The sequence below is a fragment of the Palaemon carinicauda genome, chromosome 18 (genome assembly GCF_036898095.1).
Source record: "Palaemon carinicauda isolate YSFRI2023 chromosome 18, ASM3689809v2, whole genome shotgun sequence".
Classification (NCBI taxonomy): domain Eukaryota; kingdom Metazoa; phylum Arthropoda; class Malacostraca; order Decapoda; family Palaemonidae; genus Palaemon; species Palaemon carinicauda.
Genome location: NC_090742.1, coordinates 80,885,090 through 80,897,586, shown reverse-complemented (window position 1 = coordinate 80,897,586; position 12,497 = coordinate 80,885,090). Strand labels below are relative to the sequence as shown.

The 12,497-nt window shown below is 32.5% G+C and overlaps 1 protein-coding gene across 2 annotated transcripts in view; it reads right to left on the bottom strand.

The window, feature by feature from the left end:
* The window catches only part of LOC137657911 (uncharacterized), a 114,554-nt gene extending 102,312 nt beyond the window's left edge, over positions 1 to 12,242 (bottom strand). Inside the window, exons 1-2 of one of the 2 annotated variants that reach the window (XM_068392564.1) lie at positions 12,170 to 12,242; positions 11,497 to 11,675 (exon numbers count right to left, since the gene is read on the bottom strand). The gene's annotated coding sequence lies outside the window, so the exon portion shown is untranslated. Of the gene's footprint in view, positions 1 to 367; positions 389 to 11,496; positions 11,676 to 12,169 lie in introns of those variants that run through there. The other variant, XM_068392567.1, reaches the window with a different exon arrangement.
* Between the last annotated feature and the right edge of the window lie 255 nt (positions 12,243 to 12,497).

Sequence of the window (12,497 nt, the reverse complement as noted above, 5' to 3'; positions counted from 1 at the left end):
TTTGGAAGTCATAGTGGTGGGTCGCAAGGGTTTTAGAACGAGTCGCAGAGATGGGATTCGGAAGTTACCGAGATACGTCCCGGCAATCACCGAGGTTTGTCCGGGAAATCACGGAGGCTTGGTCTCCTAAGTCACTGATATATGCCCCCGGAATTCTCTGAGATGTGCCTAGGAAGACGTGAGAATGATCTTGGAAGTCAGAGAGGAGGGTTTCAGAAAACACTGTGGGTCCCAGAAGTTATTGAGGAGGTTTGTAAAAGTCACTAAGATGGGTTTCAGAAGTTATTGAGGTGGGTCTCAGAAGTCACCGAGGTGGGTCCGATAAGTCATCAAGGGTCCTGTATAAGTTTAACTTGAACATCCTCACGTTCGCTGCCACGTTTGCAGGCCGCACCTCACACCCAGAACTAACAAAGAGGTTCTTTATAACCGAAAAGTCCCCTGCTATCTTATCTTCTAGATGTTGTAAAACATAATACTTTCTCACATTTTTCAATCGCCTACCTATTTGCCCTCACAAATATTCTTTTTTCGAGGTCAATTAAGGGGATTGATGTGTAAACCTAATATTATTACTGGACAGGAGATGATACCATCTCTCCTTTTTGTTGAACATGCTTGGTAGAATGACTGAAGGTTTGGTTAAAAAGTGCCCAAAAAGAACCTTGAAAATACTATACAAGCTGGTTGAACCTCTTAAATTAGCATTCTCTTACGTGTCTGATTTTCAATGTGTCCATGGATACCAATTAATACTCTCTCTCTCTCTCTCTCTCTCTCTCTCTCTCTCTCTCTCTCTCTCTCTCTCTCTCTCTATATATATATATATATATATACATATATACACCATGTACTTATTTCTCAATGAGTTCTTAGCATAAAGGTTGTTAGCTCTGTGTAATTTTTCTTAATCTTATCTGTTGCTATTGACCATTTACATCTGAATGAACCAGTAGGGTTAGTCCGAGGATGATCCTTAGTACTAGCAAACATCGGTTGATTTCTACACCATACTCCTACAGAACCCTTTGTGCATATATATATATATATATATATATATATATATATATATATATATATATATATATATATATATATATATATATATATATATGTATGCATATATATATAGTGTGTATATATATATATTTATATATATATATATATATATATATATATATATATATATATATTATAGCATATATGTATATAAATACAGTATATATATATATATATATATATATATATATATATATATATATATATATATATATATATATATATATATATATATATATATATATATATATAATCTAAGGTCAGCATGCTTGTGTCTAACTTGGTAAGTTTGATACTGTTTTAATTTAACGATTGATTCTATAGATGTATTATCAAATAACTCTTTAATCCTACTGATACATTATCATCTTGGCCTCCAACGCCGCCGACCTCCGACCCAATAAAAGCATCAGTGAAATTCAGTCCGTCATGATTTCTTTGTGCTTCTCACTTTGTCAAGTCTTCACTCATCTCCATCCTCAAGTCTTACAGTTCTATATGAAAATGTATTCGTGAAAGACTTTGCTGATGTATCTTATCTTGCTCTGAAAATTTTCATAAGATTATAAATTTAGTTAACATAAGAAAATATGAAATTTGCTCCTTTTCTGGTCTCATGGTTAACAATAATTTTTGAATAATAGAAATTAGATTTTAACGTGCGATCTCCTAGGATGATAAATGGTTAATATTTTGGTAGTGACAATAAAGAAATATCTCATAAGAGATCAAAACTTATTCATAACTAGCGAAATAGGCCATACTTTACAGTATAATATGTTATACATAACTGCATATCATAGGTCATACAACATTGTTCATAACTATTTGCAGGTTACAATATTGCGTCACTACGCTTAGGTACCAAAATCTGTTTAAGTCTTGGTATTGGCTAAGAAGAAAAATGGAACACAAAAGTAGTGTACAACACTGAGCTCGTATATAACTACCTAAAACATTCCATCTCAAGAAGTAATTTCCGGTCCTTTGGAGGTATTGATATTGTTTGCATAAATATTTTATTTTAATGATGCTAATATGCTTAATGATATACAAATAATATTGCTGAGATTTAGGAGTTATAAGTAGTGATAGTCAGTGATATTATATATATATATATATATATATATATATATATATATATATATATATATATATATACACTTATTCCTTCACTCCTCTCTATAACATTGAGGTTATCTTTTATGAACACCAAGATGCAAAATATAGGAAATGTATGAAATACATATTTTTAAGTATTTAAATCGAGATATGTATAAATCCTCTGATTAGAATTGCTCACTTGAAAAGGATTTCTATGAAGCTCATGAAATTCGAGATCTCGTACAAGCTGCTAACTGTGTGAGAAAGTCCTCTTGACAATCTAGTGCAGCTGGGAGTTTGTCTTGTAAGTGATAACCGAGATTGTTCAAGACAAAGACTTCTCTATACAGAAGTAAAAAAACACATCGACTACGTGTAGAGATAACGAAATAAGGTATATAGGGGATCATTATGGATAAACGGAAATAGTTTTCATTTTTTGTCCGAGTGAAACATTCAAAGTAATTTAAGATAAAAACTTGAATATGGCTTAAACTGCTGATAGTTTGACGGTACACTATGTAATACTAAATTTCAGTGAGTGTTTTACATAGTTGAAGTGCCCTTCCTTTTCATGACCTTGATTTTATCCTAAAATGAAATGTGGGAGCCAACAATATAGAGGTATCTCTTTCTAAGATTTTTTTTAAACGATATTTGAAACTTCAACCTAATTAGTTGGAGTCTGCTTGTCACAAACGAATTTCTATGAGTGTTAAAATATCCCAAATATTCTACTGCAGTGGGTAACTGTAATGCTTGTATTGTATGTCTGTGCTTGTGATATATATGTATATATATATATATATATATATATATATATGTATGTATACTTATATATATATATATATATATATATATATATATATATATATATATAAATGTGTGTATACATTATATATATATATATATATATATATGTATATATATATATATATATATATATATATATATACTTATGTATATATGTATATATATGTGTGTGTATACATTTTATGTATATATATTTATATATATATATATATATATATACATATATGTATGTATGTATACAGTATATATATGTATATATATACAGTATATATATATATATATAATTAATATATGTGTGTGTATATATACAGTATGTATATATATGTATATATATATATATATGTGTGTGTGTGTATATATATGCATATACATATATATGTGTATATATATATATATATATATATATATATATATATATATATATTCTTATGATGCTGGTCTAACATGAGTGTAGATTATTTTACTCACGTATTACATTTGTGTATTTAAAAGATGTATAGCCAGCTCGTAAGGTGGGTCCCACTCTTGTAGGATTGAGTAAATATATGAAAATTACATAAGACTATCGTCACTGATTTAGTTATATTTTCATTCAGTTCCGTATATGTAAATTTACATTATTTTAAATAACTAAATTTTTATTTCAAATACTTTTCTTACGAAGTCTTATGTAAACTTGTTAAAAGGTATGTATGACGCACACAAGGTATAAAACGCTAGGGATTGCATCATATTTCCACGTGGTTGGAAGTTGTATGTAGGTTATAGACTAAACTTACTCCTTTTATTCTTAATGTTACGAGAGGAGGTGGGTGGAGTTAGCTGAGAGGGTTGCCATCGTCAGGCGATGATAGAACCCTATTTCCCACTGCCAAGTTGGCAACATTGACACCGCGAGAGCCATCCCGCCCCCTTCTTCGAGAATGCTTTGCTGGAGGATTCCAGCCACCCATTGAGATACTACATCGAGAGTTATTGGGTCCTTGGACTGGCCAGACAGTAATACATTGGATTGCTCTCTCTTGTTACGGCTCTTTTTTTCCCCTACACATATACCGAATAGTCTGGCTTATCCTTTATACATTCTCGTCTTTCCTCGTACTGAAATTACCAAACACTTCTTCTTCCCTCCAGAGGGTAATTACTGTACTGTAATTGTTCAGGGGCTACTTTCCTCTTGGTAAGGGTAGAATAGAATTTAGCTAAGGTAAGCAGCTTTTCTAAGAGAAGGACACTCCAAAATCAAACCATTGTCCTCTAGTCTCTGGTAGTGCCATACCCTCTGTACCATGGTCTTCCTCTATCTTGGGTTAGAATTCTCTTGCTTGAGGGTACTCTCAGGCACACTATTCTATCTTATTTTTTTTCTTCTTGTTTTTTTTGCAAAAAGGTGTGTTGGGCAGGCTTAATAGAAAGGCCATAGATGCTGGGTGGTTTATCAAGAGGATGTCTTTTCCTTGTCTGATTCTCTTTCTTTTCAAAGCCATCCTTACTGTCCACCCTTTAGTTGAAATGGTTATCCTGGAGGGTATTTAGTCTTTGCAGGGTGTATCGGCCCTTCCATGTTGACCAGTTTTTCCAACCTTTTTTTCTATAGTCTATGGGTTTGATAAATCACTTTATTTATATTTTTGTACATATTGTTTTCGTAATCATTCTTGTTAATTTGGTTTTTAAGTATGATGTATCTTTCTTATTACCATCAATTCTTATGCTTTCTGGAGACATTTAGGATAATCTGGGACCAGTACGTCCTAGATTTCGTCAATATCGTCAACTGTATTGCAATATTCGTGGTCTTCATGCAAATATTCTGACCTTACAGTTGCCTCCAGACAGTATGATATTCTTTTGTGCTCAGAAAGTTTGGTTTCTAATATGAGGCACTCATCTGTGCTCCTTATACCTGTTTTTAAGAAGCCAATAATGTTGAAACGGGATGCCATCCCTAGGGCCAGGGGAATAGCAGCGTATATTAGGACTGCATTCCCTGCTTCTCATAAGTCCTGCTATGAATGTGGATGTCATGAGATTCAGGTGATAAAAGTTTGTGGCAGGCATAATAACTATCTATGTTCGATCTACCGGAATCCAGGCATGGATGATTCTATCTTCGATTATCTTATTATCATTATGTCTAAAATGCAAGAAGATGATAGAAAGGCCTCTTTTGTCTTTGTTGGTGATTTCAATGCTTACCATAGGGAGTGGTTAAATTCTGTTTCTCCAACCGATCTCCATGGCTTAAGAGCTTTAGACTTTGCCTATGAATCAGGCTGTGAGCATATCATGAGTGAAGCTACTCACAAGTCTGGTAACTACTTGGACCTCGTATACACCGACTCCCCTAGCGTTATAACAAGTAAGGTTGGTTCTCCAGTTGGGACATCTGATCATGCCTTGATTTCATTAGTAGTGAAGACTGAGCAGCCTGTCCATGATGTATCATACTCATGTAAAATTTATATGAAATCAAGCAGACTGGTATGGGATTTTGCATGATCTTTGGTACTTGAATTGGTCACAATTGTATAGTAGTGTTGATCCTGTTGTCTCTTTGAATGAGAATCTAGTCAACATAATTGATAGGCGTATCCCTTTTCGTGTGCTAAAGTACCGAGTGAAGGACAACCCATGGTTCTATGATGATTGTAGACTTGCTTATTTGGAGAAGCAGGAGGCCTATCATCTTTGGAAGGGTAACAGATTAGATCTGACCTGGAATGACTATACTCAGCTTAGAGCTTTTGTTCAGATAGTTTATGCTTCAAATGAAAAGTAATAAAATTTAACCATAAATGAAACCATTTCTTGTACAACCCAGGTGCATAAGTGGTGGACTACCCTTAAATCTGCACTCTTGGTGTAGATGCAACAGTTCCTCTTTTACTTCAAACCAGATCGCTCTGTCACTCACTGTCCAAAGGAAAAGGCAACCCTTTTGACTGGCCCAGTGTGATTTGGTTAAAAAGTGAAGTACATTTATTTTTGCCTAACCGTTCTGTAACCCTGTGTGATTCCAAAGGATGTAATAGTAACAGTTATATATATGTAAGTGTAACTATTGTTTATTTACTATTGTGTTAAACTGTCAACTTTTTTCATTAATTGTCAAAATTAAATATTTTGATATATTAAATTCTAGTGAAACAAGTGATTGTATTATTCTTGAAGTATCATTTTGTCTTAGTCTAAGGTTGAGTTCAGATTTAAATTTCGAGGGATTTATTTTTGGTAATACTGTCGAATTATGTTTATAGAATATATATATATATATATATATATATATATATATATATATATATATGTAGATATATATGTATATATATATGTATATATATATATGTGTGTATATATGTGTATATATATATATATATATATATATATATATATATATATATATATTTGTAAAGTGTGTTTTATTTGGATCACCAATCATTTCAGTGCCTTGCTCGTTTCCCTGACTAAGAACTGAAGTAAGGGATAGATTTTGAATAGTTCCTGTTAAAAGTAAAGTAATCGGCCAGTTTTCTTTAGTGTAAAGTAAAGAGACCTTTAAATATTCAGTGTTCGTATAAATTAACGTATGGGAGTTGCATATTATTCTCAGAGGTCCGAGGTATTCTCGTGTGTATTAGTTTTATGTAAAATAAAGCAGGTGAGTTGGAGCTCTGCAGTTTACATAATTCGCTAGTAGTAATATATATATATATATATATATATATACATATATATATATACATATTTATATATATATAGTATATGTATATCTATCTATATATAGCCTATATATATATATATATATACATATACATATACATATATATATATATATATATATATATATATATATATATATACTGCGATGGCCTCTCTTAGAAAAAGCACCATTCTTCAACTCAGCTAGCAGCCTAAGTATACATGTATATATATGCACAGTATATATACAGTATACATGTATATATGTGTTGTGCTATGATACATTTGCCACATCTTTAAAAAAAAAGTATATAACCACATAAAGCCAGTTAGACTCATTAAGACATACATATTATATTACTACAGCTGGCCTACTAATAGCACAGTCTGTCTTAGATTTATAGCTTACATATACAATGTTCTCCTTGCTTAATGGCATGGCGAGCTCTGTGCACTAGCGAGTGAGAGAGACGCAGTATGTTTAACTTGGATCTCCAGATTTAGAACAGGTCTGTGTATCGAACCAATTCATCCCCCAGTTCCCTTTACCTGTGACATCATTATAGACCCCCTACATTAGAGTATTATTACCCTATTCAATACTAATCAGCCAAGTATTGAGAACATTCTACCTTCCGCCTTCTCCTCATAAAAAAGGGAATGGAAAATGCCTTATGCATGGGTTATGTTTGGATGCTGTAGCATTGGAAGGAAATGTCAGTTTTCTCCGATTTTCAGAAAACAAAGGTTTTTATAGTTTATATAGGTTTTTATAGTTTATATAGGAAATATTTATTTTAATGTTACTGTTCATAAAATATTTTATTTTTCTTTGTTTCCTTTCCTCACTGGTCTATTTTCCCTGTTGGGCCCCCTGGGCTTATAGCTTCCTGCTTTCCCAACTTGGGTTGTAGCTTAGCAATTAATAATAATAATAATAATAATAATAATAATAATAATAATAATAATAACAGAGTTGAAATAGATAATTCATGTTAAGTTCAATCTTATACAAGGTAGAGATTTGCTAATGATGAGAACTGGTGTTCAACTTGCTAAAGATGATGAGTTGCTAGTCAAGTTTGCCTTCTGGCAATGACTCGCCAATGCTTCAATCTGCCCAAGAGGATGACAATAGACTTAAAACTTTATTTTCTTTAGTTTCTCAAAAGTTTTAGTTTTTAAACGCTTCGAATTCGGGGTAGTTTTTCTCTTTGCTTTCGACAGGAAATGTGTCAAACTTGCCATGAATGTTTTTCATTACCCCTTTTTATGCTTGATTGGCAAGTAGTTTAATATGTATCATTCAGTTTATTTAACAGTGCAACCATAGAGATTAGTGTTAATTCCCACGGATTATATCTCATATGTACAAGATTTTGAAAACAAACGCATTTTGGGTATTAAAAATCACCAGTTAAATACTTTACGTTGTTTATTTAAAAACCGCAAGAGGTTTCGCACTGTTTTCAAAGGGCCTCTTCAGCAGAAATATACAACGTCTGTAACTGTGGATTTTTAATACCTCTGAAGACATGTCGAGATGTTAAAATGTTAATGTTATACTTGTGTGACGAACCCAATTTTGCTGGGTGCATTGGCTGAGTGCTTGATAAATGTAATGTTCTTATTAAATTCGTGGTATTAAACTAATCAAAATTGTCCGCATACAACCATTCATCCGATCTACACTTTGTACGTGTGTGTTTATTCGTGGTCTGAGCTTCAAAAGTGCTGGAGACTTTAACTTTGAGAGAAATGACTTTCGGTTTCAACGTTATCTTAGTTTTTCGTAATGTTAATTGAAATAAGATGTTGGATTTTCTTGATGCTAGCTATCAATCTTGAACTGTTTTAGAACATGTAGCCTCTCTCTCTCTCTCTCTCTCTCTCTCTCTCTCTCTCTCTCTCTCTCTCTCTCTCTCTCTCTCTCTCTCTCTCTGTCTGTCTATTTACATTTTAGAGGAAAATGTTCCAGAAGGGTAAGTTACACTCTTTCGGTTTCTTGGCGAGTTCTTAGCATGCATATATATATATATATATATATATGCGTAAAAATCACAGGAAAACGTGATGCTCAGATGCAGAAGAACCACAGGGAAAATGAAAATACAGAATATACAAAATTTACTTGTACTACCTTATTGTGATTCATTTAAAGAAATTCCCCAACTGTTAAAAAACTTCAATGTAAATGTAGCATTTAGGAGTAAAAATACAATAAAAACAGCCTTAATAAAGAATTCTCCTGACATTACCAAGGGATGTGTATATCGTATTCCATGCTATGCTTGTGAAAAATACTATATTGGTCAAACTGGTAAAGCCCTAGAAAAGAGAATTGAACAACATAAGAAAAGTGTCAGGTATGCTCAAGATAATAATGCACTCTTTGCCCACGTTAGAGATAAAAATCACCCTATTAATTGGTCAGGTGCAAAGAAATTGGTTTATTCAAATAACTTAGTAGAAAGAAACATCATAGAGTCCAGTTTCATAAAAGAAACCTTTGAAAACAACTTGAATATTGGTCATGGAATGTATAAACTCGACGCCTTTATATGTAAAGAGATTTGTAAACTATATAAAAAAACATTAACCACTTAATGTAGAATTGAATGTATTGTGAATAATTAACGTCGGTGTGAAATTAATATTTAGACCTAAGCTACCATTCATTAAAGGAAACAATTATTTTATATAGTATGCATAAGTATATTGGCACTATATAGTGTTATGCTAGATATAAGTATTGATATATACATGATTATATGTTTATGATATTAATGTTGTATACATATGAATGTATAGGTATGTATGTGTATATATGTATACATGTATATATGTGTGTATATATATGTATATGTGTATGTGTATGTATATGTATGTGTATGTGTAAGTATTTATGTATATGTATATGTATTTGTATCTGTATGTATGTATATATATGTATATGTGTATGTGTATGTATATGTATATGTATGTGTGTGTATGTATGTATATGTATATGTGTGTATGTGTATATATATGTATATGTATATATATGTATATATATATATATGTATATATGTATATATATATATATATGTATATGTATGTGTATGTGTATGTATATATATATGTATATATATTTGTATTTTTGTGTATGTTTTGCTTATGTATTTATATAGATAAGGCTACCGCATTGACATATAAATAACTGTAATGAAAGTAAAATAAGAAGAAAACAAGAATATACCCGCCACTAGAAATGACCCTTTTTAGCAGGTGTCTAACGAGCTTTCAGACTCCTCCTACGCACACCTGAGTCAAACCCAGGTAGCGGGTAAGGGAGTGTCATTGTTCTCTAAATCTCTATATGTATGTTCGTACTTTTGCTTTCCCTATAAAATGTAAGAAACCTCTCTCAATAAATCAGTCCTCTGAGGAAGTATCACGAAACTAGTCAGGACTCAAGTGTATATTCTGTATTTTCATTTTCCCTGTGGTTCTTCTGCATATATATATATATATATATATATATATATATATATATATACATACTGTGTATATATATATATATATATATATATATATATATATATATATATATATATACATACTGTGTGTATATATATATATATATATATATATATATATATATATATAAATTTATATCATATATATATATATATATATAATGTATACATATATATATATATATATAATAAGGATGTGTTCATATAGAACATAGGCCTAATGTGTCTATGTGATATTTTGCACATCTACTGATGTTCAATACCTTTGGATGCCTAAGAATTTGAAAGAAAAAAAAACAGAAAAATATATTTTCAACCACCGAATGCTAATGGTGACAAATAAAATAAAAGGCTAAAAACGTGTTAACTCTGAAATAGTGCTCCACTCCCATCCCCCATCGACATTAGTGAAGTGGCAGGGACCTTGTTCAACGACAGAATTTTTAACAAACAACGACAGAACGTTTTGCGGGCAGCCGGATGACCTTGGCAACCATAGGGGGATACGCGGAGTCATGCTTCCTCTAAACACGACTCCATCTAAGTTTAGAATCGTCATCCATTTCTCTTCACTTCTTTCCTGGCAAGTTTTTCAACATGATTTGACTGCCACTTTGTATAGGCATGTTAATGCATGTTAATGATTATTGAGAGAGAGAGAGAGAGAGAGAGAGAGAGAGAGAGAGAGAGAGAGAGAGAGAGAGAGAGATAATGTGGTGCAGGTCAGACATAGGTGTAAATCGTTATGAATGAATAGCATATATGAATATTATATTACACTGTTTGGTAGTTCTTAACCATATTAAAGATACACCTTTCATTAAATACATTAAATGCAACACTTTACATCGAAATCATACCGGGAATGTCGCGTTGTCAACATGTCTCTACAAATGTACTACACATTGCGCATAGCCTGCTTAGTATATTATTTACTTCTGGCATAGGCTAGATGACCATAGTTTCTGAGACACCAATTTACAGCCCCATGTTCAGTCAGTCTCTCATGATACGAAATGAAGTCTGATGAAGACTTGTCTCCCGAAAGATGGATAAAGGTAAAGTTTGGAAAGTTAAGTTTTAGTAAGAGCAATGAAGTATGGTTTTACCACTATTCTATTTATCTAAAGGTACATTTCCTTGTTACGATCTTGAAGCTAATTTAGTACAATAATTGCTTGTTTTTCATTTACTTTTTTTAATCAGTTATTCTTAAATTATCTATTGCCAATGTGCCACATCACAAAATGTGTCACTAAAACAGTTCTCAGAAAATGGCACAAATTTGTGAATGTATCCTTACCTTTTGTCCTTCGCTTTAAATACTTAGAGGGAAAATCCTTTTGGTATCACTTGGGCATCACCCAGCGTATATGCGTTGCAATTATCCTGAAATCTAGTCACAATAGCTGCAAATTATCTGATCCGAGAAAAGAAAAGTTTTGTAAGATTCACCCGGAAATTGGACTTTTTCTTGTACACCTGTAGGAAGAGGATTATATATAAAAAGAAAATTTGAAACTTAAATAGAGTCTTAATGCACATAATTTCAGTGGAGTGTTGTTTTCACAATTTGTGCTGTCTTATCATAGCCGTCGCGAATATTGTAGTTTTATTGGTAACCAGAAAATATTGAATAACAGATCACCTTCTCATTCCCCCCAGTGGTAACTGTCATTAATAGATATCAACACGGGTGTAGTTAGAACTTTTGCAGCAGAAGCCACTGCCACCAGGTTGTAAACATTTCAATTTCCATGTGAGCTCAATTTATATATAAATGACCCTTGATCTTCATCAGAATTAGTTCCATTCATCTGGGTTTATTAGCAGCGCTCAATACAAAACGGGAAGATTAGAAAAAGAACAGTTACAGCAATAAAATTTGTTGCACGAGAACCCGTATAGCACGAATAGATCCACTTCGCTTAATCATTCTTATCCAGAGACTGAGAACTGTTTTATGATCGCATTACGTTTCTCATCAAGCCCGATATGTAGACGAGCGTAGAGCGAAGTTTCACGCACCGATACTCTAACCTAAACCCGACGACTGAACTGCTGGTATGTGGCAGGGCGTATGGCCTTGTTTGAAGAAAGAAAAAAAAAGAACAAGGATTAAAAAAAAGCAAATAAAACGCTCCAATTAGTTAAGGCTACAAATGAGAAAAATTGCTCTTAGAGAAGACTATTCATGTTAAGTTGACCACGTGATGAAACTGATTGCTCACGTTTAGCCTTTCTCATCTATCTTTACGTAAATATACTGTACAACTCCACCGACTCAAGGCGTCAGATAGTTGA